Source organism: Heptranchias perlo, unplaced genomic scaffold (assembly GCF_035084215.1).
Source record: "Heptranchias perlo isolate sHepPer1 unplaced genomic scaffold, sHepPer1.hap1 HAP1_SCAFFOLD_63, whole genome shotgun sequence".
NCBI classification, from domain to species: domain Eukaryota; kingdom Metazoa; phylum Chordata; class Chondrichthyes; order Hexanchiformes; family Hexanchidae; genus Heptranchias; species Heptranchias perlo.
Window position 1 is genome coordinate 3,882,501 of NW_027139655.1, and position 25,866 is coordinate 3,908,366.

The following is a 25,866-nucleotide window of genomic DNA, read 5'->3' on the forward strand; positions in this document are numbered from 1 at the left end:
GTCTAAACGGGATAGAGGAGCAAAGGGATCTAGTGGTACAGATACACAAATTACTAAAAGTAACGACCCAGGTTAATCAGGTCATGAAAAGACAAATCCAACACTATGATTCATTTCTAGAGGGATAGAGTTGAAAAGCAAAGAAGTTATGTTAAACTTGTATAGAACCTTGTTTAGACCAGACTTGGAATACTGCGAACAGGTCTCGTCTCCATATTATAGACATCGGGGCATTGGAGAAGGTGCAAACAAGATTCACAAGGATGATACCAGAAATGAGAGGATATTCTTATCAGGAAAGACTGAACAGACTGGGTCTCGTTTCAGAATAAAAGAGAAGGCTGAGGGTTGATCTGATCGAGGTTTTTAAGATAATGATAGGGTTTGTTCGGATAGATGTAGAGAAAATGTTTACACTTGTGGGGAGTCCAAAACTTCAGGTAATAAATATAAAATATTCACTAATAAATCAAATAGGGAATTCAGCAGAAATTGCTTTACCCAGAGAGTGGTTAGAATGTGGAACTTGCAACTACGAGGTTGTATCTGAGGCAAATAACAGAGGGACATTTAAGGGGAAGATAGATCAGCACATGAGGGAGAAAGGAATAGAAGGATATGCCGATAGGGTTAGATGAAGTAAGGAAGGAGGAGGCTCATGAGCAGCATAAACGCCGGCATAGACTTGTTGGGCCGAATGGCCTGTTTCTGTGCTGTAGGTTCAATGTAACTCGATGTAAAGGCTCCTTTCAGAGCCACCCTCTGTATCTGTGAAAGGGCTGGTTACTGTCTGAAGGGAGACGCTGATATCACGCTACCAGTGTGGCTCTGAGCTGCTTTTGTCTCGTTGTGGAGGAGATGAGATATTAATGGGACTGGAGTCGGGGCAGTGACCACAGTCCGGCACTTTAAACGGTGACTTTTTGACCCCAGCCCACACATCACCAGATTTCTTGTATTTATTTAAACTACTTGCCATGCTGGGCTCGTAAAGAATCACCAGAACTGCTTGACTAACCTTTCTACATCTGTGGAATTCAGCGCTTCGCTCCATTTCTGTTCTATTTTGTTGGATTATTTACATAACGCATCAAACTCACTGGGGAATCACTGAAATGTAACTCTGTACAGAAACAAATAACAGTGAATTGCCTGGTGCCCAGTAGATCAGGAACATTACTCGCCTTTCGTCCTGTTAACGAGTAAACCGTGTTTGGAGTCCACCGACCCGCTTTGGTTCCATATGGGGGATGAAACAGAGAAATCGGGAGGGGAGGAGACAGTCAGAGTGACAGAGCGGAGAGCGGCCTCTGATCTTCCAGCTGCATCTCCAGTTCTCTCGATCCGACAGTTTCAAACCGTTTATCGATAATGGAACCGAACCTCAGCGCTCCGCACAAACCCTGACAGACCCAGGCTTCATATTCAAGAGTTCCCAAAACCCGAAGCTTTCAAATAAGCCCCGTTACAATGAAAAATCGTTAATATTCCTGCCTAAATACAGTCCATTCAATAACAAGTCAACTCGGCTCCTCCATTTCAGTCTGTTTCCCTGTTCTATCTCCCCACACATCCCCTCCCAGACGGGTTCAGCGTTTTACAAACACCTTAATCCAGCTTATTTGGAGAATCTCATGTGTTGGGGTTTGAGTTATGACGCGGAGATTCTCCGCCAGTGTTACCGTCTCACAGAGACTCTCGCCCTGAATCTGTGAAAAGATTATGACCATGAACTGGGACTGGAGCCGAACACATCCCCAGTTACAGTGAGGCCCGGCCCGGACATCTCATTCTCTCTATTTTATATCAGACAGTATCCCACTTTCATGTCCAGCAATAGAGAGAGAGAGACAGTATCAGTCTTACACTCCCTATCTGTGTCCAAATCACGCTCAATAGCAGTATCCACTTTCATATACAGCACCAGAGAGAGAGAGAGGGAGGCAGACACGGTGAGAGAGACAGAGAGAGCGGTGAGACACAGTGACAGACAGACGTTAACAGTATTAGTTCCAGACTGACCGGTAAAGTGCCGTGTATCCAGAAAGATCGCGTTGGAGAGACAGAAGATGCCATCTCATCTCTCACTGATATTGTACAAGGATCAGAAACACTATTAATCCCACACTCAGGGACAGTACAGAGAGGGACAGAAACAATGGGCCACATTTAACCCTCTAATGCCTGTTGTACTATCTGCAGTTTTACAGCTCAGGGCTGTTCGATATTCCTCTCAGTGACCTACAGTTTTACTCCGGTTAAATTAATCTGCGACTGTTGCTGCCTGATATTAACCCTACACGGTCCCAGCAAATACACCGACTCCCACTTTCCTCCCATGTTTCTCCAGGATTGGTTTGAGAAATCCTCTCTCAGTCACACATTATAGGGGCCATTAATGAAGAGAATCCTTTGGCTGATTTCATAGCCGCTCACTTTATCTCTGAAAGGCTCTTCACCATGAAAAGACCCCGAGAGAAACAGCAGGGATGGAAACATGTAGTTTAATAGTTGGAGATTGTAAAGTCAGTCTGGATTCCAGCGTTAGGCACTGGTGGAATCCCATCTGTTTCCCATTCTGGTGCCTGTTCCTGCACTGCCTGTGGACCCCATTCCCTCTGACCTCTCCCCCAGCCCCACTTCCTTTGCTCAGACTCGGAAAAATTCCACTTGGGGAAAGTTTCCATCGATTTTTGGATTGGGAATTGTGGGCGCCATTCCCTCAGTGAGCGGAAGAAGATGGTTTAAAACTGCCGGGAATGGAGAGATCACGGCCACCGGCGGAAGGGAGCAAAGAGCAGCCTCGTTTCAGCAGCTCATCGCTTCGGGACCGTGTCCGCAGATGGGCTCAGAGATCGGCATTGAGTCGGGGGGAAGTTCGGGGGGAGTCCGGGGGATGTTTGTAAGAGGCGGAGTGGATCAGGAACTGGTCCCTGAACATGGAGTGAGAGGGGGAAGGGAGAGGTCATTCTCGGGCTGTGTGTGGACAGGGTGTGTCCAGGGGAAGCGAGAGAGAATGGGAAGAACCTGCTATTAAAATCATTGCTGCTTTCTCTCCCCAAACCAGTTGTGAATATAAATCAACGACTGAGCATCCACAGCCCTCTGGGGTGCAGAGAATTCCAAAGATTCACGATCCTTTGAGTGAAGAAATGTTTCCTCATGTCGGTCCTAAATGGCCGACCGCTTATCTTGAGACTATGAGCTCGAGTTCTTGACTCTCCAGCCAGGGGAATCAGACTCTCAGCATCTACCCTGTCAAGCCGTCTAAGAATTTTATACATTTCAATGCGATCACCTCTCATTCTTCTAAACTCCACCGAATATTAGCCAATTTTACACAATATCTCCTCGTACTCCAATTGCAGCAAGACCTCCTTACTCTTATATTACAACACCCTTACAATAAAGGCTAACATATCATTTCCCTTCCTCACTCTCATTCGACCCTTGGTAACTCAATATTTCCAGCATGTTTTTCCTCTTTTCCTTCTGTCGGGAAAAGAAATGAAGGTTGAAAACATTTGACTATAATTACACCCGATGATGTTTCGGAAACAATATCTAACTGAACTGCATCAAATTCGATTGCAAACTTCAGAGTTTCTGATGGAAATAAACCAATAAGAACACTTCATTGCGATGGCCGGGCGTCGAACCCGGACCAACTGCTTGGAAGGCAGCTATGCTCACCACTATACCACCATCGCTGAAAATAATCGAAAATACAATATTTCCCAAACATCAGATCCTGAACAGACACTGCAGGCTGTTGGAATTTGTTCTTCATTTTAACTGGTTTCTGACGGATCCTTTCTCGCTCTGTTGCAGTTCCCGTTTCCGCCCAGTAGATTTCGCTAACCCCCAATCAATGGAAATTCCACACCAGCCAGTAATTCTCCACCTTACATCGGACTGCAGAGATAGTCGATACCTGCAATACTTGACCAGCTGGAAATACATTTTACCACAGCTCACATCAGCCATTGAGTAAAGCTAAATACTTCCATTAAATCATGACAGAGACCTGACGACGAACTGGGCAGGAATGGCAGCTTAATATTCAAGTCTATAAGATCTTTAGAAAGGACAGGGAAATAGGGAAAGGAGGAGGATCAGCAATATTACTAATGGTCAATATTACAGCAGTTCAAAGATAGAATATCTGTGAGGTTGAGCGGGCAATGTAGACACTCTGAGAGAGACCCATCACAAGTGCCCCCACTGTACTCCTCCAGAAGGTATAAGAAGGGCGAGTGCGGGAGGATTTCTTCATTCTTTGTGAAAGTGTTTGTGAGATTGTGGAAATGTCTGGAAGAGGAAAAACCGGCGGTAAAGCTCTGTCCAAGGCCAAGTCTCGCTCATCCCGGGGCGGACTGCAGTTCCCTGTTAGCCGTGTTCACAGGCTCCTGCGAAAGGGGAACTATGCTGAACATGTGCTTGCCGGAGCCCCGGTCTATCTGACCGCTGTGCATCGAGTATCTGACGGCTGAAATCCTCGAGCTGGCCGGTAACGCGGCCCGGGACAACAAGAAGACCCGCATCATCCCCAGACACCTGCAGCTGGCCATCCGTAACGACGAGGAGCTCAACAAGCTGCTGGGACGGGTGACCATCGCTCAGGGTGTTGTCTGAAATCCAGGCCGTGCTGCTGCCGAAGAAAACCAGCATTGTGAGCTCCAAGAGCAAGTTAACCGGCCAAGGCTTAATCTGATAACCCAAAGGACAGGACCAACCTTATTGAAATCTTTGAAGAAGGAACAGAAAGTGTAGACAAGTTTAATGCAGTAGATGTGATATACTTGGATTTTCCGAAGGCCTTCTATAATGTACCACATTGTAGACTCATGGCTAAGTTCAGAGCACGTGGAGTGAGGGTCAGGTGGCAGAATGGATAAGAAGTTGGCTGCAAAACTGAAAGCCGAGAATAGAGGTTAAGGGTCGCTACTCAGACTGGCAAAAGGTGGGAAGTGCAGTTCCAGTTGCTGGGACCACTGTTCTTCACAATTTACATTAACGATTTGGATTCGGGAATCGGAAGTACAATTCCAAAATTTGTGGACGACACGAAATTGGGGGATTTAGTTAATACAAAGGAAGAATGCATCAAAATGCAAGAGGACATTAATAAACTTGCAGAATGAACAATCAGGAGATCACACACTGCTTGGATAATAAGAGTCTAAACGGGATAGTGGAGCAAAGGGATCTAGTGGTACAGATACACAAATTACCAAAAGTAGCGACCCAGGTTAATCAGGTCATAAAAAGACAAATCAAACACTAGGATTCATTTCTAGAGGGATAGAGTTGAAAAGCAAAGAAGTTATGTTAAACTTGTATAGAACCTTGTTTAGACCAGACTTGGAATTATGCGAACAGGTCTCGTCTCCATATTATAGACATAGGGGCATTGGAGAAGGTGCAAACAAGATTCACAAGGATGATACCAGAAATGAGAGGATATTCTTATCAGGAAAGACTGAACAGACTGGGTCTCGTTTCACTCGAAAAGAGAAGGCTGAGGGTTGATCTGATCGAGGTTTTTAAGATAATGATAGGGTCTGTTAGGATAGATGTAGAGAAAATGTTTCCACTTGTGGGGAGTCCAAAACTTCAGGTAATAAATATAAAATAGTCGCTAATAAATCAAATAGGGAATTCAGGAGAAATTGCTTTACCCAGAGAGTGGTTGGAATGTGGAACTTGCAACTATGAGGAGTAGCTGAGGCAAATAACAGAGAGGCATTTAAGGGGAAGATAGATCAGCACATGAGGGAGAAAGGAATAGAAGGATATGCCGATAGGGTTAGATTAAGTAAGGAAGGAGGAGGCTCATGAGCAGCAGAAACGCCGGCATAGACTAGTTGGGCCGAATGGCCTGTTTCTGTGCTGTAGTTTCAATGTAACTCGATGTAAAGGCTCCTTTCAGAGCCACCCTCTGTATCTGTGAAAGGGCTGGTTACTGTCTGAAGGGAGACGCTGATATCATGCTACCAGTGTGGCTTTGAGCTGCTTTTGTCTCGTTGTGGACGAGATGAGGTATTAATGGGACTGGAGTCGGGGCAGTGACCACAGTCCGGTATTTTAAACGGTGACTGACATACCCCAGCCCACACATCACCAGATTTCTTGTATTTATTTAAACTACTTGCCATGCTGGGCTCGTAAAGAATCACCAGAACTGCTCGACTAACCTTTCTACATCTGTGGAATTCAGCGCTTCGCTCCGTTTCTGTTCTATTTTGTTGGATTATTTACAGAACGCATCAAACTCACTGGGGAATCACTGAAATGTAACTCTGTACAGAAACAAATAACAGTGAATTGCCTGGTGCCCAGGAGATCAGGAACATGACTCGCCTTTCGACCTGTTAACGAGTAAACCGTGTTTAGAGTCCACCGACCCGCTTTGGTTCCATATGGGGGATTAAACAGAGAAATCGGGAGGGGAGGAGACAGTCAGAGTGAAAGAGCGGAGAGCGGCCTCTGATCTTCCAACTCCACCTCTAGTTCTCTCCATCCGACAGTTTCAAACCGTTTATCGATAATAGAACCGAACCTCAGCGCTCCGCACAAACCCTGACAGACCCAGGCTTCATATTCAAGGGTTCCCAAAACCCGAAGCTTTCAAATAAGCCCCGTTACAATGAGAAATCGTTAATATTCCTGCCTAAATACAGTCCATTCAATAACAAGTCAACTCGGCTCCTCCATTTCAGTCTGTTTCCCTGTTCTATCTCCCCACACATCCCCTCCCAGACGGGTTCAGCGTTTTACAAACACCTTAATCCAGCTTATTTGGAGAATCTCGTGTGTTGGGTTTGAGTTATGTCGCGGAGTTTCTCCGCCAGTGTTACCGTCTCACAGAGACTCTCGCCCTGAAACTGTGAAAAGATTATGACCATGAACTGGGACTGGAGCCGAACACATCCCCAGTTACAGTGAGGCCCGGCCCGGACATCTCATTCTCTCTATTTTATATCAGACAGTATCCCACTTTCATGTCCAGCAATAGAGAGAGAGAGAGAGACAGTATCAGTCTTACACTCCCTATCTGTGTCCAAATCACGCTCAATAGCAGTATCCACCTTCATATACAGCACCAGAGAGAGAGAGGGAGGCAGACACGGTGAGAGAGACAGAGAGAGCGGTGAGACACAGTGACAGACAGACGTTAACAGTATTAGTTCCAGACTGACCGGTAAAGTGCCGTTTTATCCAGAAAGATCGCGTTGGAGAGACAGAAGATGCAATCCCATCTCTCCCTGATATTGTACAAGGGTCAGAAACACTATTAATCCCACACTCAGGGACAGTACAGAGAGGGACAGAAACAATGGGCCACATTTAACCCTCTAATGCCTGTTGTACTATCTGCAGTTTTACAGCTCAGGGCTGTTCGATATTACTCTCAGTGACCTACAGTTTCACTCCGGTTAAATTAATCTGCGACTGTTGCTGCCTGATATTAACCCTACACGGTCCCATCAAATACACCGACTCCCACTTTCCTCCCATGTTTCTCCAGGATTGGTTTGAGAAATCCTCTCTCAGTCACACATTATAGGGGCCATTAATGAAGAGAATCCATTGGCTGATTTCACAGCCGCTCACTTTATCTCTGAAAGGCTCTTTACCATCAAAAGACCCCGAGAGAAACAGCAGGGATGGAAACATCTAGTTTAATAGTTGGAGATTGTAAAGTCAGTCTGGATTCCAGCGTTGGGCACTGGTGGAATCCCATCTGTTTCCCATTCTGGTACCTGTTCCTGCACTGCCTGTGGACCCCGTTCCCTCTGACCTTTCCCCCAGCCCCACTTCCTTTGCTCAGACTTCGAAAAATTCCAATTGGGGAAAGTTTCCATCGATTTTTGGATTGGGAATTGTGGGCGCCATTCCCTCAGTGAGCGGAAGAAGATGGTTTAAAACAGCCGGGAATGGAGAGATCACGGCCCCCGGGGGAAGGGAGCAAAGAGCAGCCTCGTTACAACAGATCATCGCTTCGGGACCGTGTCCGCAGATGGGCTCAGAGATCGGCATTGAGTCCGGGGGAAGTTCAGGGGGAGTCCGGGGGGCTGATTGTAAGAGGCGGAGTGGATCAGGAACTGGTCCCGGAACATGGAGTGAGAGGTGGGAAGGGAGAGGTCATTCTCGGGCTGTGTGTGGACAGGGTGTGTCTAAGGGAAGGGAGAGAGAATGGGAAGAACCTGCTATTAAAATCATTGCTGCTTTCTCTACCCAAACCAGTAATGAATGGCCCTGGTTTAGTTCCAGCCTCACCCTATTTATTGTGATTGGACAGTGAAGAGTGGAAACAGAGCCGGACAGTAAGGATGTGGGGAGTTATACAAAGAGCATCTATTGCAGGCATCAGGTGAGAAATGTGAAGGTCACATTTTAAACAGCGGCTGTTTGGTTTCGGTTGAACGGTTAGTCCCATGGGAGAGGAGATTAGAAACCTGACCAGTACAAAGGTCCATGCCCCATCGGGTAGTCCCATTCATGGATCAGTGCAGGGGTTGGGCCGTGTCTGGATGTCATTAAATTGTTGTAAAACAGCCCAACACACCTGGTATGCAGAAGCTGAGTGCTGAAGTACTGCAGTGGAGTCAGACACTGACACTGTTTGTATCACTGGATTTCATTTGTGGATATTCAAAATGATCATGAACATAGATATTAAACTGATCACTTCTGTATTTTCTACCTCACATGTTCCTGAGTAACAAGAGATAATTTTCTTTCTACAGGCAAACCCTTGAACGATCCAGAATAAATGTGATGCTTCCTCCACCCGAGGCAGAAGGAACAGTACAGCCAGCTCCTTCTCACACACAGTAGGTATATTATCACTCACAGACCACAGAGACACAGACAGGTCATCAGTTCCACAGTCTCAGACAGCAGAAGTAGTCAGTCCCACACTGATCACAATTTCCAGAGACACATTTTCAATCCAACAGTCAAGCAGAGCAGGTGAGGCAGACTCTGTTCCATTTCCCCCTAACTCAGTCCCGCTGACAGGTAGATACAAAAATCCCAGTCCAAAATCACACGCTCAGAGTGAAAGGCACTGTGTCAATCTCACAATAGAGCAACATTAGCTACGAATTAAATACCAGATAGAAATCACACATGGTACCCGATTCAAAGGTACAGAATGAATCCCAATAATGTACCCCGAGATTCAAACTGAATACTGGCCCAGAACTCTCAGACACATGACTTTAATACATGCAATATCCATTCGAAATGTGTATCATATGACACAAATTGCACAAAAGTCCAAAACTCAGGTAGAGTATCAGAGTGAGAAATATTGAAAGATAGTAAACCAGAGAAAGAAATTAGATATCTGTTCAGAATGTACTCGTAGAATGAGATTTAAAGATAGAGTATCAATTCTTTTAGTGCAGACTGAGATACACATTATATACCAGTCCAAAAATCTCATACACAAAGAGCAGGACAAATCCAATCCGGCCAATTACCGCCCGATCAGTCTGCTCTCAATCATCAGCAAAGTGATGGAAGGTGTCGTCGACAGTGCTATCAAGTGACACTTACTCACCAATAACCTGCTCACCGATGCTCAGTTTGGGTTCCGCCAGGACCACTCGGCTCCAGACCACATTACAGCCTTGGTCCAAACATGGACAAAAGAGCTGAAATCCAGAGGTGAGGTGAGAGTGACTGCCCTTGACATCAAGGCAGCATTTGACCGAGTGTGGCACCAAGGAACCCGAGTAAAATTGAAGTCAATGGGAGTCAGGGGGAAAACTCTCCAGTGACTGGTGTCATACCTAGCACAAAGGAAGATGGTAGTGGTTGTTGGAGGCCAATCATCTCGACCCAGGACATTGCTGCAGGAGTTCCTCAGGGCAGTGTCCTCGGCCCAACCATCTTCAGCTGCTTCATCAATGACCTTCCCTCCATCATAAGGTCAGAAATGGGGATGTTCGCTGAAGATTGCACAGTGTTCAGTTCCCGTCGCAACCCCTCAAATAATGAAGCAGTCCGAGCCCGCATGCAGCAAGACCTGGACAACATCCAGGCTTGGGCTCATCAGTGGCAAGTAACATTCGCGCCAGATAAGTGCCAGGCAATGACCATCTCCAACAAGAGAGAGTCTAACCACCTCTCCTTGAAATTCAACGGCATTACCATCGCCGAATCCCCCACCATCAACATCCTGGGGGTCACCATTGACCAGAAACTTAACTGGACCAGCCATATAAATACTATGGCTACGAGAGCAGGTCAGAGGCTGGGTATTCTGCGTCGAGTGACTCACCTCCTGACTCCCCAAAGCCATTCCACCATCTACAATGCACAAGTCAGGAGTGTGATGGAATACTCTCCACTTGCTTGGATGAGTGCATCTCCAAAACACTCAAGAAGCTCGACATCATCCAAGATAAAGCAGCCCGCTTGATTGGCACCCCATCCACCACCCTAAACATTCACTCCATTCACCATCGGCGCACTGTGGCTGCAGTGTGTACCATCCACAGGATGCATTGCAGCAACTCGCCAAGGCTTCTTCAACAGCACCTCCCAAACCCACGAACTCTACCTCCTGGAAGGACAAGAGCAGCAGGTACATGGGAACAACACCACCTGCACGTTCCCCTCCAAGTCACACACCATCCCGACTTGGAAATATATCGCCGTTCCTTCATCGTCGCTGGGTCAAAATCCTGAAACTCCCAAACTAATAGCACTGTGGGAGTGAGAACTTTCACCACACGGACTGCAGCGGTTCAAGAAGGCGGCTCACCACCATTTTCTCAAGGGCAATTAGAGATGGGCAATAAATGCTGGCCTTTCCAGCGACGCCCACATCCCACGAACGAATACAAAAAAAATAATTCACAGTCCGCCTTTTGTTTAATAACCATTCCCAAGGGGATTCACGGTGAAGTGAAAGGAGTAAGAAGATATCAGGAGGACTGGTGAAAACCTTGGTCAAAGAGTGGGATTAAGGAGGGTGTAAAAGGAGGAGAAGTAAATGGAGTGTCGGAGGGGATAAGATTGGTTTTCAAGTGTAGAATTTCGATGTCTGAAGGATAAAAATGGACCCTCAGCTAAAGAATGAGATATTAGGAGGGATGACAAAAGCTTGAAGCAAGAAATAGGTTTCATGAAAGGTCTGAAAGAAGGAAAGAACTTGCCTTCATATAGCGCCTTTCAAGGCCTCAGGACGTCCCAAAACAGGCAATGAAGTACATTGTGAAGTGTAGTCACTGTAGTAATGTAGGAAACGTGACAGCCAATTGGCACAAATCAACATCCCACATACTGCAATGAGATAAATGGCCAGAAAAGCAGTTCCAGTAATGTTGGTTGAGGGATAAATATTTGCCAGGACACCGGAAAGAACTCCCCTGCACTTTTTCGAATATTGCTATGGGAACTTTTACATCTACCTGAGAGGGTAGATGGGCCCTCGATTTAACGTATCCTACTGTTGGCACCTCCGACAGTACAGCACTCCCACAGTACTGCCCCTCCAACAGTACCGAGCTCCCGCAGCACTGACCATCCAACAGAGTGCCTCTCCCTCAGTACTGACCACCCGACAGTGCAACACTTCCTCAGTACTGACTCTCCGACAGTGCAAAACTCCCTCAGTACTGAGCCTCCGATAGTGTAGCACTCCTTCAGTACTAACCCTCCGACAGTGCAGCACTCCCTCAGTACTAACCCTCCGACAGTGCAGCACTCCTTCAGTACTAACCCTCCGACAGTGCAGCACTCCCTCAGTACTAACCCTCCGACAGTGTCGCACTCCCTCAGTACTGATCCTCAACAGTACTGAGTTCCGGCAGCACTGACCATCCAACAGAGTGCCAGCCCCTCAGTACTGACTCTCCGACAGTGCAGCACTTCCTTAGTACTTACTATCCGACAGTGCAAAACTCCCTCAGTACTGACCCTCCGACAGTGCAGTACTTCCTTCGTACTGACTCTCCGACAGTGCAGCACTCCCTCAGTACTGACCCTCCGACAGTGTAACACTCCCTCAGTACTGACTCTCCCCACAGTTCAAAACTCCCACATTACTGACCCTCCGACAATGCAGCACTCCCTCAGTCCTGACCATCCGACATTGCAACATTCCCTCGGTACTGACTGCCCGACAATGCAGCACTCCTTCAGTACTGAGCCTCTGACATTATTACACTCCCTCAGTCGTGACTTTCCGACAGTGCACCACGACCTCACTACTAACCTGCACTGCAGTGTCAGCCTGGATTATGTGTTCAAGTCTCTGGAATTGGACTTCAATGCACAGCTTTCTAACTCACAGATGAGACTGCTACCAATGATCCACGTCTGACACCTGAAAGGAGGAGAGGGAGATGGAGGGGCTTCGGGAGGGCATTCAGGAGCGTGGCCATGGCTGAAGGCACGGCTGTCAAAAATAGGACAAATGGACTGCGGATGCACAAGTGGCCAGAGGTGGAGGAGTAGAGTGTTTGGGAGGGGCTGTCGGACTGGAGAGTTTACAGAGATAGGGAGGGGTGAGACTCTGATTCAATTAAGTGTAAGAAAGAATAAACATAAATTGCAGGCTTAGGAGACTGGAATACAATGCAGGTCAGTAAGGGCTTCGGTGGGTGGTGAGCAACTCACCAATCAAAAAGCCAGGGATGGGGATGGAATCCTTGGCAAGGATGTGGAGATTTTGGGGCCAAAGGTCATGACTTCCTAATTTTTAACTGGAGGAACTGGTGGCTCATCTAAAACAGAATGTGGACCTAACAACACAAAGATATTGGAAGGGTCAAGAGAGGCCGTGGTTTTGTCAGCGTCCATCTGAAAGCCGGTCCATGTCTGTGGACCATGTCACCAAAGGGCAGCATGTCGATGAGGAAGAGGAGTGAGCCAAGGATTGAACCTTTAGAAACATCAGAGATAACGGTGATAGGGTGGGAAGAGAAGCTTCTCCTGGTTCTGATCAGATAGGTGAGTGGAACCAAGTGAGGGCAGTCCCAGCAAAAGCGGTCAGTGTCCGATGGATGAAGACGTGACGGGTGAATTTGCTGTCGGTATGGAGACGGGGAGTGTTGGGCCATGGAGGAATTTAATCCCAAGGATGAGAATTTTAAATTTAAGTGATATGGAATTGGGAGCCAGTGAGGGTCAGTGAGGCCGAGTAGGACCTGGTGCTGGTTGGACACGCACTATAGGGATTTGGACGATTTCACGTTTATGGAAGGTGGAGGTTGGGTGGCCAGCCAGGAGTGCATTCGAGGAATGGAGTCTGAAGGGGACAGAGGCATTGATGAGGGTTTCAATGGCAATGGGCTGAGGAAGGAATGGAGGCTGGTGAGGGAATCATGTGGCCTTTGTGATGGAGGTCAAATCGGGTCATGAGCTCAGCTGGGTGTTACAAGGGGCCAATTTTCCTGGAACCGTTTACCATTCAGAATAAACGGGTAAACATCTGCAGTAAAATAGCGGAGAGAGGAATGTCAATGGGACACGTTCAGTATCCGTCCCCTAATATCACCCACAGTCATTTTGAGGCTGCAATCCTCAATCTGCCCTTTAACTGTCCCCGTGTCAGCGACTCAAAATTCATATTTTAACTGGGAAACTGCAGGAACAGAGTGAAACGGGTCTGCTTGTGTCTCTGGATTCAGTCCACACTGCGGAGAATCGGTAACATTTATAAATGAATCACCAGGAGTGAATATGGTCAATACAATTATATAAAAACTGTGAATGAAGCCGCTCATTATTGTTGGATTATTCCTGTATGAGAACAGATTTAAACTTTATTCCTGCGAGAGATCTGATTAAGATAATAACCTGGATATTGAGATGTGTTTTATTCACCACATTACTTACATCGGAGTCAAAGCTGCTGACGTAATGTGTTTGTTAAACTGACTGTCACTAATAGCAATGATCAGGTGTATAACCGTGTCAGTGGAGACTATCCCGTGTATAAATCAGGACTTGATGGAATGGATCACCTCAGAGTGCCTGCCGGCGCCGTGGTTTCCAGGCCAACAGAAGTCAGTGCTTCTCACAGAAATGGGATATCCAGTAATAATTCAGATACAACGCATGTATTATCCTGTTCTTGCAGCCGTTGGAGTTCCAGGTAAGCCATTAACTCAGCTGTTAATGGTGTTAATCGCCGTTATCTCTGTTGCTGTATTTGGCAAATTATATTTTCTCCCTGCATGTTTTACGCAGTCGCCTGTTCTGTGCTGTTGGTTGAATGATGGAATGTGTTCTTTTTTTGGTCTTGTAGGAGCTGCAATATATCCGTAATGATTTTTGTGTATCCAACCCTGGCATTGTTAGTGGATTGTTCTCCAAACTGAATGTATTTTTGAACAATGGTATGTCCTTAACTTCCAAAAAGTTCGGTCTTGAAGGAGTTACATTATACCTGGAGTGGCCTTTCTTTCTCCAACCCCGGCATTGTTACTGGAATCATCACTGTACTGAATGTATTTGAGTCAGGTGTCTGGGCTAATAGCTGATGTCAGACCATCAGGAGCTGTTAATAGTTTCATCGTGTGCAACTAACCTGTCCGAGAATATTTTTTCATCAATGTATTTTCAGTGATTGATGATGAGACAGCTCACGGTCTCAGTGTTATAAGGAGGCAGTTCAGTTCCTAGTTTGCTGCAGATTCTATCACATCTCCTTCTCTGCTTCAATGTGGATTAATTCACTGACTGTCACTGGACTTCACTGCAAAATGAAATGTTTTGTTGTTATGTTGTTTCAATTTGCACCGTATCTGTTGGAATCAGGAGGCCTTCGATCTATCTGTCGATTGCAAGTGTGATTTTGGCGTTTTGTAAATTGAACAATGCCGCCATCTATCCCTTTACTTCATAATTACAGGTGAAGGAATCTCAATTATTGTGAGATCTCCCTGGGAGAGGCATTCGATTCTGTTCATTCCATGATTTGTGGATGAAGTGAACTGTAGGTGAACAGGTGGAGAATTGAATGATCTATAGAAACATTAAACTATTCCACAGGGGCTTAACGAACCGATACTGAGAATAGGATCGGCGGAATACGGGGCTGGTGAACAGAATGCAGGCACAGGATGATAGGATTTAATCGGATATGAAAATGGACTTGAGAAAGAGAGTAGAGTGAGTGATATGGAGGGCGACTGAGAGGGAAAGCGAGAGGCTGTGGTGTGAATAATTAATCAGAATGAACTGCTGAAACGTCCAGTACAATTAAACAGAGAAAATGTGATTTGAAGGTGTTATTATGATGTGGTCAGATTGGGTGAGTTTTTATTGTGGGACTCGCTCCTCATGCTTATATCCCTGTCAGGTCCTCAGTCTGTTTTTGTGAATGTTCCATGATCTCCAACTTAGCACGAAATATAATTACAACTTACTTCAAGAATAGAATCAGAAATTTCTTGATCATAATGAATTATTCGGATTCTGTATTTTTAAAGCTCGGCTAAATTCGATAACAACGTGGTTGATTTTATTAATACTTTTCAATTTAATTTTAATTGAATGTGCAAATTAAATTTATTTTACACATTTGATACCCAACACAGGTTCCCTGACACCAATAACCACAGAAATGAACTGTTGAATATATTAGATGGATTGTGTTAGTGGGACCTATAGATTAGATTTCCTCTAACACTCTGCTGCAGTCTCTCCTTGTGAATCCCAGCCTCTCCTCCCACTGCAATGAATCCTCTGTCTCCTCGTCGGTTCCTTCAGTGTGCCCGTTATCCCAAACCATCTGCTCCTGACTTCCCTCCTGCTCCTACACGTTCAGGTACACTACACTTTTCCTTGATTCCCTCCCAATCTCACTAACTGTCGGCTCTGTTAACCCAGAGCAACACACAAGCTGCACCTCCCCCTGTCCCCTCACCTTCCCCACAGTTCGCTCTCTTTCCCCGTCCGTCTGGAGCCCAAACCCGGCTTTAATCTGCTTTATTCCCCGTGTGTAAAATCCCTTCTCCCTTCCCCACTGACACCGAGCCCTCACTCAGCCCTTCCAGTGGATCCGGTGCTCACTTTATTCACTTTCTGTATCCATCTCCCAATTCATTATTGTTCATTGTGTTTAAAAAACATCACTCTGCCTGAAAGCGCTGCCCAGGTCAATCAATCACTTTCCACCCTTCGGTGCAGCAACAAAGCTGGAAATTTCACCCCAGATCCTCTCAATCTGCTGCTTTGGCTCCAGGTCTGATCAGTAATTTCTCTGCTTCCTTTTCTCTCTCTTACAGTTAACTTGGTGGCGATTGTGATCCTGTCCCGAGGAAAGTGCGGTCTCTCCAAATGTATCAGTCGCTACCTGGTGGGAATGGCAGTGGCCGATCTCCTGGTCGTTATCACTGATCCGATATTGAACAGGATTAATGACATGTATCTCCCACTGTCATTCCTGGACATTACTCCCGTGTGTAGTTTTATTATATTCTTGGGTTTTGCAACCACGGTGGTTTCTGTTTGGTTCACAGTCGCTTTCACCTTTGATCGATTTGTGGCCATTTGTTGTGAGAAGCTGAAAACTAAATATTGCACCGAGAGAACGGCGGCTGTGGTTCTGGGAACAGTGAGTGTGCTGGGCTGTTTGGAGAGTGTCCCCACGTACTTTATATATGAACCTAAATTTATAATTGATAATGTTCCCTGGTTTTGTGTGGGTAAACCGAGCTTCCGTACTTCCCCCGCATGGGCCGCATTTGACATGTTGCACCTCATTTTAACCCCTTGTCTCCCGTTCTGTCTAATTTTGCTTTCCAATGTTCTGACAGTCAGGAGTATTTTAGTGTCCAGTCGAGTCCGCAGGGCACTCCGGGGCCGCAGCAATAGAGAGAATCAGAGTGATCCAGAGATGGAGAACCGAAAGAAATCCATCATTTTACTCTTCAGTATATCGGGCAGTTTTATATTGTTGTGGCTGACACAGGTTGTATTTTACATTTATCTGCGAATTGTGGATTTTATGCCTTTTTACTCCCCATCTGACCCTAATTATATCACAAATGATACAGCAAAGATGCTGCAGCTTCTCAGTTCCTGCACAAACACGTGTATTTATGTCCTGACCCAGACTAAATTCAGACAGGAGCTGAAGAACGCGGTGAAATACCCATTCAATGTAATTGTTAAATTAGTGAAATTATAGAAAGAGCTGAAGGGTTTCAAGCACTAGAACTAAATCCCATTTCATACTCCATCCCCTACACTTCCCAGGTGATAAAAAGTATATTTTATATTAGCAGCACAGAGCCCTGAAATTATCTTAAATCTGATTCTGGTATTATATTTTATTGATTATCTGACCAATTGAGACAGGATTTGCTCCTCAGACGAAACGTGAATTTTTGCTCGAAATTCGAAGCTCAGCTGTACTTCAACTAAATGGCCACCTTAATAAATGGGCAAAGCTGGAAATCAAAGTAGCTGTCGAATGGGCACACTCCATATGAATGGAGATGGAGAAAGGGAGAGGGAGCTGAGAAGGAGAGACATAGAGAGAGACAGAGAGAGGGAGAGACAGTCAGAGGGGGATAGAGAGAGACAGCGACAGAGAGAGTCGGACAGAGAGAATGAGGCAGACAGAGAGAGAGGGAGAGATAGAGGCAGACAGCGAGAGACAGACAGAGCGAGATCGACAGAGAGACAGGGAGAAAGAAAGACGGAGATAGAGAGACAGAGAGAGCGAGAGACAGAGGGAGAGACAGAGAGCGTGAGGGTAAGAGACAGACGGAGAGAGGCACAAGGACAAAATAAATGTAACGATTTATAAAGCACAGAAAATTAAGACAGATTCACATAAAAGTCAGAGAGTGTGTGAGAGAGAGAGATTGAAACAAGCAAGGGCAGAGACATGGTTATTCAGAGATGGAGTGAAATAAAGAGAGAGTTATTAAGACAGAGAGAAAAATAAAGAGAGAAAGAAAGCAAATATAAACATATACATATATTATGAGAGAGCGAGAGAAAGCAGACATGGAGGGAACGAGAGAGAGACACTGATAAGGAATTACAAAGTGATAGAAACGGAGAGGTAAGTAGATGGAAGAAATCAATTCAAAATAACTAGAGACTGAGGGAGAGGCAGAGCAGGAGAATGTAAGACATAATAAGACAGTAACAGAAAGAGAGAAAATGGAATCGAAAGCAGGAAAGAGGGGAGAAATACAAAGATTAAAACAGAGATTGAAAGAAATGGAATAAAAGACAGAAACAGATGCAACGAAGAGATCGAGAAATCATCGAGAAACAGAAAGAAAGAAGTAGACAGAAGCAGAGCTGGAGAGACTGAGAAACAGACCGAATGAAATAAAGACAGATGAAAAGAGAAGGAGCAAGAAATGGATAGAAAGAAAAGGGAAAATTAGATCCACAGAGAGAAACTAAGACAGAAATAGACAGAGGAAGAAAGAAAGAGAGAGAAGGATACGGAGACAGTGGCGGAAAGTACAAAAGACGGATAATATCAGAGAGACAGAGAAACATGCGAGAGGGACAGGGAGGCAGGTGGGAAAAAGACAGAGCAGGCAGAGGGAAGATAGGCAGCGATAAACTGACAGAAAGAGAGAGAGAGAGAAGGAGGCGTATATAAAACAAGAGTAACAGAGAGAAAAAGATGGAGATATAAACAGCGACAGATTCTGATATTTCAGAGCAGGTGAAATAATAAAATCGAAAAACACACAGAAAATCAACAGAGATAAACGATATAAACAGAGAACAGACAGGATGAAAGATGGACAAAAAATAAAGTGACAGGAGGGTGGAGACAGGAGTGAGAATAGAACACCGAAAGCATTAAATAACCAAACAAACTGTGTAATCAGCCTGGAGTGTGTGAGAGTGCTGATCAGCAGAACAGCAGCAGATGAAGCAGGCCAGTTCATGTTTGTTCTGGGGTAATACTCTTGTGGATTTAATTTTGACATTTCTAAAGGTGATGCCTGGAGGCTACACAATAAAGTCCCTCAGCCTTGTGTACCTGACCCTGACCATTACATACCTCCTGCGTTGTCTTACAAATCCGGGCCTTGAACTTCTCCAACTGATCGGCCATCTCTAGGATGTGGGAGGTGACTGTCTCTAGGGTCCACACATTAGGCCTGTGCTACGAAGTCTTAGTTTTGTTGAAGACTGGGGTCCTGAGATCTGGGGCCTTGGGCCCCTCAGCCAAGAGCAGTTGTTTCTCGGTCTCCCCAGGGGAGAAACATAATTATTTCCAGCGCCCCCTGCTCACTGGTGCTCGGTGTTTCATATACCCTCAGTCTCAGTACAGACATCCTTTCGAGAGGGTGCATCTGGGCTGGTGATGGAAACGGTGAATCAGGTACAGCAGTAGATGCTTCGGTGCTACAAAGCTTACTGTCATATCCTTACCTTAGTAAGTGGTGTGTGGGGCCTTACAATTGACAACATCTTGCATTTATATAATGCCTTTAAAGTAATGAAACGTCCCAAGGTTCCAGTCACTTTTTCATTGTTTTCATCAAATGCATTCATTTCACTGAGATAAAACTTTTTTTCTTTCATTGCTTAAATTTTTATCTTCAAATCCAATAAATGTTCGTGATTCTTGTTACTTTTTGATTGTTTTCAACAAATGTACCTATTTCACTGAAATAAAGTTTTTCTTCTCTCATGGCTAAACATTTTATCATCAAATCCAATAAATTTTCCTGGTTCTTGTTAATCTTTTCCTTTCTTTCAATAAATGTACTTATTTCATTTGTGAACTCATTTAAAAAGCACCTGGATTTGAACCTGAAGTGCCTTAAACTACATGGCTATTGACCAATTACTGGGAAGTTGGATTAAGCTGGATGGCTCATTTTCGGCCAGCGCGGACACGGTGGGCCGAATGGTCTCCTTCTGTGCCGTAAATTTTCTATGATTCTCTGATTCGAAGGCACGTAACGGGAGCATTTTCAGATCAAATCAGAGCACAGCAGCTTGGTGACTGGTTGGTGAGTGATACATGTTTTGCTCTCTCAGCTGGGGGAGTGGTTTAAACTAGGGACCTATAACTTAATAATACTTTATTCAATTATTAACTGAAACTAGATAAATTATGTAATTAAAACAATTACTGAAACTAAAACAAGTAAATTAATTAATAATGACTTTAATGAGGTAAATACATTAAACAAGGTTAGATAGAGATGGCAGGGCAGGTGATGTGCTGTAACTGCAGCATGTGGGAGTTTGTGGAGAGCAGCGTGATCCCAGGGATCCACATCTGCAGTAAGTGTTTGCAACTCGAGGAACTTCGACTCTGAGTTGTTGAGCTGGAGTCCGAGGTGCAGACATTGAGATGCATCAGGGAGCGGGAGAATTATCTGGACACTTTGACACAGGTGGCAGTCACACCCCTTAGGTTTAGTGGTCAGGGACAGAAGGATGTGACTGCGAGTTCGGCAGTTAAGGGGACCCCAGATGCAATAAGGGAGGAGCCTCAGCCTCAGCCCTTGTCCAACTGGTACGAGGTGCTTGTTAGCTTTGTGGATGAGAATAAAGATTGCCCGGAGGAAGGGAAAATTGACCACGGCAGCGTGTTACAAGAGGCCATTCATGTGGGGAGGGGGCGGGGAATGAATGTGGCCGTGTTAGGTGATAATATATTTCGTGGGATAGATACTGTTCTCTGCAGCCGTGACCAGGAGTCCTGAAGGCTGTGTTCCCTACCTGCTGCCACGGTTAAGGATATCTCCTCACGGCTGGAGAAGAACTTGGAGTATGAGCGGGGAGGCGGGGGTGTGGGGTAGTTCGGAATGCAGTGGTCGTGTTCCACGTAGGATCCAACACCATAGCTAAAAGAGGAATGAGGTTCTGCTGTTGGAGTTTGAGGAGCGAAGGTCCAAATTAATAAGAAGAATCTCAAAGGGAATAATTTCTGGATTACCAGCTGAGCCACGCGCATATTGGCATAGGGTCAAACAGATCAGAGAGTTCAATGCGTGGCTCAAAGAGTGGTGTGGGAGACAGAGGTTTCAATTCATGGGGCACTGGCATCAGTACTGAGAAGAGAGGGAGCTTTTCCGCTGGGACGGGCTCTACTTAAACAGAACTGGGATCAGTGTGCGAATTGAATAACTAGGGCGGTAGATCGGGCTTTAAACTAAAAAGAGAGGGAGAAGGTTCAAGTAAGATTAAATTTATAAATATAAAGAGAAGAGTCAAGGCCAGAGAACAGTGTAGCGATTTGGGTAAAGCTAAGCAGAGTGTGTCAGGAGGGGACAGAGAGTGTAACGGAAAGGGTACCTCAGTGAATAAGGTCAACATAGGAACATAGGAACATAGGAACAGGAGAAGGCCATTCAGCCCCTCGCGCCTGCTCCGGCATTTGATAAGATCATGGCTGAGCTGTGATCTAAATCCATATACCTGCATTTGGCCCATATCCCTTAATACCTTTGATTACCAAAAAGCTATCTATCTCAGATTTAAATTTAGCAATTGAGCTGGTATCAATTGCCGTTTGCGGAAGAGAGTTCCAAACTTCGACAACCCTTTGTGTGTAGAAATGTTTTCTAATCTCTCTCCTGAAAGGTCTGGCTCTAATTTTTAGACTGTGCCCCCACTCCTAAAATCCCCAACCTGCAGAAATAGTTTCTCTCTATCCACCCTATCTGTTCCCCTAAATATCTTATAAACTTCGATCAGATCACCCCTTAACCTTCGAAACTCCAGAGAATACAACCCCAATTTGTGTAATCTCTCCTCGTAACTTAACCCTTGAAGTCCGGGTATCATTCTAGTAAACCTACGCTGCACTCCCTCCAAGGCCAATATGTCCTTCTGAAGGTGCGGTGCCCAGAACTGCTCACAGTACTCCAGGTGCGGTCTAACCAGGGTTTTTTATAACTGCATCATAACTTCTGCCCCCTTGTAGTCTAGTCCTCTAGATTTAAAGACCAGCATTTCATTAGCCTTCTTGATTATTTTCTGCACCTGTTCATGACACTTCAATGAGCTAGTTATCTGAACCCCTAGGTCCCTTTGGACATCCACTGTTTTCAACTTTTTACCATTTAGAAAGTAGCCTGTTCTATCCTTTTTTGATCCAAATTGGATGACCTCACATTTGTCTGCATTGAATTCCATTTGCCACAATTTTGCCCATTCACCTAATCTATCAATATCGCTTTGTAATTTTATGTTTTCATCTACACTGCTTAAAATGCCACCAATCTTTGTTTCATCGGCAAACTTAGATATGAGACTTTCTATGCCTTCATATAAGTCGTTAATAAATATTGTGAATAATCGAGGCCCCAAGACAGATCCCTGCGGGTCTCCATTGGTCACATCCTGCCAATGTGAGTACCTTCCCATTATCCCTACTCTCTGTCGCCTTTCGCTCAGCCAACTTCCTAACCAAGTCCGTACTTTTCCCTCGATTCAATGGGCTAACAGTCTCTTATGCGGGACCTTGTCAAATGCCTTCTGGAAGTCCATATAAATAACATCCATTGACATTCCCCTATCTACGACTTTATTCACCTCTTCAAAAAATTCAATCCGGTTTGTCAGGCACCACGTACCTTTTACAAATCCATGCTGGCTCTCTCTGATTAACTGAAAATTCTCGAGGTGTTTAGGCACCCTATCCTTAATTATAGACTCCAGCATTTTTCCCACAACAGATGTTAGGCTAACTGATCTATAATTCCCCGGTTTCCCTCTTTGTCCTTTCTTAAAAAGCGGAGTGACATGTGCAATTTTCCAATCGAGAGGGACAGTTCCTGAATCTAGAGAACTTTGAAAGATTATAGTTAGGCCATCCGCAATGTGCTCACCTACTTCCTTTAAAACCCTGGGATGGAAACCATCTGGTCCTCGGGATTTGTCACTCTTTCGTGCTATTATTTTCTTCATTACTGTTGCTTTACCTATGTTAATTTTATCGAGTCCCTGTCCCCGATTCAATATAAGTTTTCCTGTGATTTACAGCATGCTATCCTCTTTTTCGACTGTAAATACGGACGCAAAGTGATTGTTCAACATGTCCGCCATTTCCCCATTGTCAATGACAATATCCCCACTTTCCGTTTTTAAGGCGCTAATACTGCTCCTGACCACCCTCTTTTTCCTAATATAACTATAAAAGTTCTTCGTATTGGTTTTGATATCCCTTGCAAGTTTCATTTCATACTCTCTTTTTGTAGCCCTTGCTATCTCTTTTGTGACCCTTTGTTGATCTTTGTATCTTTCCCATTCGCCAGGATCTGTGCCATTGTTTGCCTTTTTGTATGCCCTTTCCTTATGTCTTATACTGTCAGGGAAAAATAGTAAGAAGTTAAAATTAAAGGCTCTTGATCTGAATGCATGAAGCATTTGGAACAAGATAGAAGAAATAATGTAGAGAAAAATAGGTTTGATCTATTAACGTAAAAACATAGAAAATAAGAGCAGGAGTGGGCCATTCGGCCCTTCGAGCCTGGAACGCCATGCGATTTGATCATGGCTGATCCTCTATCTCAATATCATATTCCCGCTCTCTCCCCATATTCCTTGATACTTTTTGTGCCTAGAAATCTATCTATTTCCTTCTTAAATATATTCAGTGACTTGGCCTCCACAGCCTTCTGTGGTAGAGAATTCCACAGGTTCACCACCCTATGAGTGACGAACTTTGTCCTCATCTCAGTCCAAAATGTCCTACCCCGTATCCTGAGACTGTGACCCCTCGTTCTGGACCCCCCCAGCCAGGGGAAACATCCTCCCTGTATCCTGTCTGTCTAGCCCAGTCAGAATTTCATACGTTTCAATGAGATCCATTCTCATTCTGCTAAACTCCAGTGAACACAGGCCTTGTCGACCCAATCTCTCCTCATACGACAGTGCTGCCAGCCCCAGGGTTCAGTCGGTTGAACCTTCGCTGCATTCCCTCTGTGGTAAGTATATCCTTTCTTAGGTAAGGAGACCAAAACTGCACACAATACTCCAGGAGTCGTCTTACCAAGGCCCTATATAACTGCAGTAAGACACCCTTGCTCCTGTACTCAAATCCTCTTGCAATGAAGGCCAACATACCATTTGCCTTCCTAACTGCTTGCTGCACTTGCATGTTTGCTTTCAGTGAGTGGTGTACAAGGACACCCAGGTCCCTTTGTATATCAATTTTTTCCAATCTGCCACTATTTAAATAATAATCTGCCTTTCTATTTTCCCTTCCGAAGTGGATAACTTAACATTTATCCATGTTATACTGCATCTGCCATGTATTTGCCGACTCACTCAACTTGTCGAAATCGCCTTGAAGCCTCTTTGCATCCTCCTCGCAACTCACGATCCCACCTAGTTTTGTGTCATCAGCAAATTGGAAATATTACATTTGGTTCCCTCATCCAAACCATTAATATATGTTGTGAATAGCTGGAGCCCAAGCACTGATCCCTGCGGCACCCCACTAGTCACTGCCTGTCACCCCGAAAAAGACCCGTTTATTCCTACTCTCTGCTTCCTGTCTGTGAACCAATTCTCAATCCATGCCAGTTTATTACCACCAATCCCATGTGCTTTAATTTTGCACAGTAACGCCTCATGTGGGACTTTATCAAAGGCCTTCTGAAAATCCAAATAAACCACATCCACTGGTTCTCCCCTATCTATTCTACCAGTTACATCCTCAAAAATCTCCAGTAGGTTTGTCAAATATGATTTCCCTTTCATAAATACATGTTGACTTTGCATAATCCCGTTGAAATTTTCTAAGTGTCCTGTTATCATATCCTTTATGATAGATTTTAGCATTTTCCTTACTACTTATGTTAGGCTAACCGGTCTGTAGTTCAGGCCTAAAAGGGTTAAATTATGAGGACAGGTTGCATAGACGAGGTTTGTATTCCTCTGAATAGAGACGATTAAGGACTGATCTAATTGTGGTGTTTAAGATGATTCAAGTAGTTGATAGGGTAGATAGAAAGAAACTATTTCCTCTGGTTGGGGACTCCAGAATAAGTGAGCATAACCTTAAAATTAGAGCTAGGTCGTTCAGCGATGATGTCAGGAAGCACTTCTTCACACTAAGGGTAGTGGAAATCTGGAACTCTCTCCCACAAAAGTCTGTTGAGTCGGGGGGTTAATTTCAAAGTGGTGATTGATAGATTTTTGTTAGGCAAGGTTATTAAGGATTAAGGAACCAAGGCGGGTACATGGAGTTAATATACAGATCAGCCGTGATCAAATTGAATGGCGGAACAGGCTTGAGAATCTGAATGGTTTACTCCTGGTCCAATGTAACATGATCGTGGGGCTGAATGGCCTCCTCCAGTTCCTGTGCAACAGGTTAGAGGCGGTGCATAGCCTCTCACTCTTCCTACTTAACATGATCGAGAGGCTGAATGGCCTCCAGTTCCTGTATAACATGATTGAAGGACTGACTGGCCACCACCAGTACCCATGCAAGAGGCTCGAGGAGCTTAATGGCCTCCTGCTGTTCCTGTGTAACAGGCTTGTGGGGCTGAATGGCCTTCAGCTCCCAAATAACAGGTTCGAGGGGCTGAATGGCATCCTCCTGTTGCTATCTGACAGGCTTGAGTGGTTGGTTGGCCTCCAGTTCCTGTATAATAGTCTCGAAGGGCTGTATGGCCTCCTCCTATTCCTATGTGACATACTTGAGAGGCTTATCGGCTTCCAGTACTGCTGAAACTGGCTCGAGGGCCTGAATGGCATCCTCCTTTTCCGATGTAACAGGTTCGAGGGGATGAATGGCCTCCACCTGCAACTGTGTAACAGCCATGAGGGGCTGAATGGCCTCCTCCTGTTCCTGTCGAATTGCCGTGTGGTACTTGCCGCTATTGCGTCCAAGATGGCGGCCGTAATCGCCGCCATTTTGTCCAAGTTGGCCAC

At 45.1% G+C, this 25,866-nt stretch overlaps 1 protein-coding gene and 1 non-coding gene across 2 annotated transcripts in view; one reads left to right on the forward strand and one right to left on the reverse strand.

Moving 5' to 3' along the window:
* The window catches only part of LOC137317691 (NACHT, LRR and PYD domains-containing protein 3-like), a 174,022-nt gene that overhangs the window by 60,365 nt on the left and 87,791 nt on the right, over positions 1-25,866 (forward strand). The window lies entirely within an intron of this gene.
* Positions 3,639-3,710, reverse strand: trnag-ucc (transfer RNA glycine (anticodon UCC)). Its single transcript has one exon. It is a non-coding gene; the product is annotated as a tRNA-Gly (tRNA).